Here is a 4,024-nt window from a genome sequence, read left to right as displayed (position 1 = left end):
CAGGTTCTCACCCTCCGCGTAGAAAAAAACATTCAGATTAACTAAACTAATCACATCATGCAGGTTTGGGAGGAAAAGACCAATACAATTGCAATCGATGTGACTTCCTTATATCAGTCCTTCCTTTTTCTGTTAGCCAAGCCTAAAGTATCAGCTTTGTATCTAACTTACGTTGAATTCTTATTGATTTTGAGTGTCAAACAAATCAGGTCCAAAGTTCGGCAAATATGTTCGTATGCTTATACATATTACACTTTTTTGGTCTGAAAAGGTATTGTGGTTACCTATGTAGGTAATGCTTCGTCTTCACTTGTTGCTCCACCGTCTGCTCTATTTTATTCAACTCCTGATGTAGCCACTCCCACCTTCTCGCTTCCCAGGGCAAGGAGAAAGTACTGGAGTGAAGACGATTACCAGGATGCAGCACCGTTCCATCCCTACTAGCAAGGGATGGTAGCATCGTGAATGGGCGTAAAAGGTACTCTCTCTGTAAACAAATATAAGAGCGTTTAGATCACTACTTTAGTGATCTAAACACTCCTATATTTCTTTACGGAGGGAGTAATAAACTCCAGATATTTCTCAGGTTATTTCTATGCATAGTTTGTTTGTAGATCCAGTTCTTCCTTTCATGAGTTGTTAAAAGCTTGCATTGATCTACTTTGCAGAAAATTTGTGTGATCTTCCAAAAAAATAATTTCTTTTTTCTCCTGGAGAGGCACCATGTATGGTTTCTTGAATAATGGATGTGTCCCACTCGGCTTGATCAAATGCATTCTTGCCAATAAAAATAAGCAATGAGAAATAAACCACTTAAAAATAAGCAGCATATAGTTTTGCTATGGACAAATTTATATTTTATGTCTGCCAATATATATTTTAGCAGTACCTATCATTTAATTGTAAAACTTGACGGGCGCGACAACATGCGCTACCATGGTCTAGTTATTATAAGTTTATAACTGCACAACTTTCCAGCCGTCTCAGGCTGTTTGCGTTTTTGACCATTGGATCTTCAGATTTATCAATTCTGGCCGTCTGATCTCCTTCGACTAGGTCCTATGTTTTTTTTTGAGGGTAGACTAGGTCCTATGTGTGTTTCACTCGTTTACCACGAAGCAGTGAACGTAGTGGGCCGCTGCTCCGCTAACATTTTTGGGCGTCTCCTATTAAAATGGGCCTGATGGGCTTAAACGTGCTGTGTGAGGTCAGTCTCCCCTTCTCCGTGGAAAATAAAAAGGCCTGAGGCAGGCGTCCCTTCGTCTTGTCTCGACTGTGCTGACGCAGCCGTACATCAAGCGATTGAAGTGCTCCGTCGAATTGACTCGTTAGGTCGCTGGTGTTATCAGCCATTAATGAGTGTGGAGGTGCAAAACCGAACCGCAAACCAAAAACCAAACCAAAAAATCCCAACCGAACCGAAATTTCAGTTTTTTCAGGTTACAGTTATGGTTTCAGTTTTCAATTCTATAAACCATTTAGCATTTGGTTTTGGTTTTTTCAGTTAGAAACCAAAAACCGTTCGGTGATAAAACCAAAGTCCGCTTTAGTGTGCGACAATATGAACTCAAGCCTTCGCCACCCCTTGTTTTATAGCCATCCGCTCACCGCTCTGCTGCTCGATAGGTGAGGTGGTACTAAATTGGTGCAGCTCGAACCACAACCAGGGCGCACATGCGGTGCTTGTTTGAGGCTTTGGGCTCAAAGTATCAAGCCCATACGGCCGATTCATCTAGCGACCCACGCGCGGAGCGCTACATGTAGTCCCAAGCAGCCGATCGCTCAAAAAAAAGGTAGCGTCTTCTCTAAAAAAAAAGGGTAGCGTCTCGCTTTTGTCAGGACTCGGGAGGATCGACCACCTTGGTCGTGTCCTTGTGGACTAGATTTGTATCGCGCCTCGGCGCGAGGGTGCCGGTCCAAACGTTGGTCAAGCAGGTAATGATCAACATGACACTTTTGTAAATAACTATCTAAAAATGTTTGTAGGTATCATGGGTTTAAAGGAACAACTTGCTTCCATGTTTGTGGCTGGAACAAGTGTACATCAGAAACTTTAACTACAACACGGTAGACATGTACAGGACCAAGTAAAAAATCAGAAGTGGAACAATGGCCGTCTTTAAGTAAAGCAAGCACCAGCCAATTACATATAAGTTTGTATTCATCCTCAGCACTATCCAGGACGAACAGACTGCAACATCTGCTGTCCTTCGACATTGTATGGAAGCATGGAGGAAACCTGGGCATTGCACTAAATAAAGACACATTAGTATACAGGAAAAAGGATAGAGAAAAAGACACATTAGTACACATAAAAAAGGATGGAGGAATAAAGTTCATGATAAAATGAAGCATGAGTATTATGGATTAGTGTATCGCCAAACAAAGTATTTTTCACATAAATAAAAATGTCCGGAAGTTAAAAAAACAGTCCTGTTGCGAGTGTTTACTGATTCACAGTATCGATGCCTAATTAGTTGCCACCAAGAATAGGCTAAATCATACAGTCCCAACCAAACCATCAAGCGGTCTCTGACAAAAGAGCACCTAAAATTCTAAACAATAAGCATTAAGTAGGTTAAAAACTTCTGAAGGGAAAACAATTATAGAAACCGACTCCAATTGATTGATAAGTTTTAAGAATACAACCATCTAGTTGACACAATGTCAGCAGGAACGGCCGCTCATCTTGACACGAACGTCACATGGACTTTCACAATCTAACAGTGAAAGGAAACAGGTCAAGGAATCGAGTAGAAGAGGAAAAAGGCATCAATACTGCCACTGACCTCCACATCCAGATCCATGGCCCTCTATCCTCACAACATAATGCCAAGCATATCACATCTGCCTCCTCTATATCTGTTTGCCGTCCTCGACAGAGAGAAACCAATTCCCTTCCCCTATGCCAAGTAATATCATTACAAATAGGATTAGAACGGGACTTGAAACTACAGTGGTTGGAGAAGGTGAAGACCATGGGTGCTTGTTCCCATGGGAATTATACCAGGCACTGACCTTCTAGGAGGTGGATCAGCAAAGGGTCTAAAGGGTCGCACTTAAGGGACGGTGCTAACGGCGACAACAACCATGGGTGCTTGTTCCCATGGAACCTCTCTTCAGCTGTTGCTAGGGAGTCTCGTGGAGTAGCAGGCTGAGCAGCTCATCCTGGACGGCAGCAACAGCGCCGTGGACAGCAACGTGTCGCCACCCACCGATCCAGCTGCGAGACGAAGAAGGAATCAGGAACATGTAAGTGAAAATAATGTGGTTATCCCTGGAGCCCTATGAATAATCTAAGTGAAATAGGAGATAGTATGTGATTAGCATATGCTTAAAGAAAACATCCTCGATAAAAACAACAAACCAGCAGTACTTTATGTTATAAGTTTAGGCACATTTGTTTTCTATCATGATTTGTCCAGTGGAAGCAATGTGGCATTTAAACCTATTCATGGTAGCGGTCGTCATCTCCTAATAAGCTGACAGACAATCAGGAAAACCTACAATATTGAAGGTTAAACTTTCTATCATATTCCTCTAAATTTAATCCAATGTCATTATCATTTTGATATATTCAGTTATTTTATAATTATTTTAAGACATAGCATATTTTCCCACCGGCTTCGATAATACATTACTTAGGGGCTATAAAACATTTAGGACAATTTCAAAAAAGATGCAGTATTCAACCAGAGGAGAAAAAATGTTACGGTCAAATCGTCGGCCTCGCTACATAAATTGGTCCATGGCTAAAAGAACATATCACATCATTTGGGCCACATATTATGCACAGATGGACATATACACACAATATTGAGTAGAAAGCAACAATTTAGATGCAAGGAGAATATACATAAGGTTCAATATGCAACATCAAGATTCAGTAAAGAGCGGAACATATATAGATGCGATTCTTTAAGGGTGCGCGTGTGTATTTTTTGTGGTTTGTGATTAGCTCAATGCTAACTAAAATAATAAAACATGCTGCTTTACAACCTGTATCAAAGGAACACCCTGGGAT

At 41.2% G+C, this 4,024-nt stretch overlaps 1 long non-coding RNA gene across 1 annotated transcript; it reads right to left on the bottom strand.

The window, feature by feature from the left end:
* Window positions 1-2,504: 2,504 nt before the first annotated feature.
* Window positions 2,505-2,860, bottom strand: LOC119289685. Its single transcript, XR_005141578.1, has 3 exons — window positions 2,790-2,860; window positions 2,650-2,720; window positions 2,505-2,555 (listed from the first exon to the last, which is right to left on the bottom strand). It is a non-coding gene; the product is annotated as an uncharacterized LOC119289685 (long non-coding RNA).
* Between the last annotated feature and the right edge of the window lie 1,164 nt (window positions 2,861-4,024).

Source organism: Triticum dicoccoides, chromosome 4A (genome assembly GCF_002162155.2).
Source record: "Triticum dicoccoides isolate Atlit2015 ecotype Zavitan chromosome 4A, WEW_v2.0, whole genome shotgun sequence".
NCBI lineage: Eukaryota > Viridiplantae > Streptophyta > Magnoliopsida > Poales > Poaceae > Triticum > Triticum dicoccoides.
Note: the sequence above shows the minus strand (reverse complement) of the source record. Positions and strands in the feature narration are given on the sequence as shown.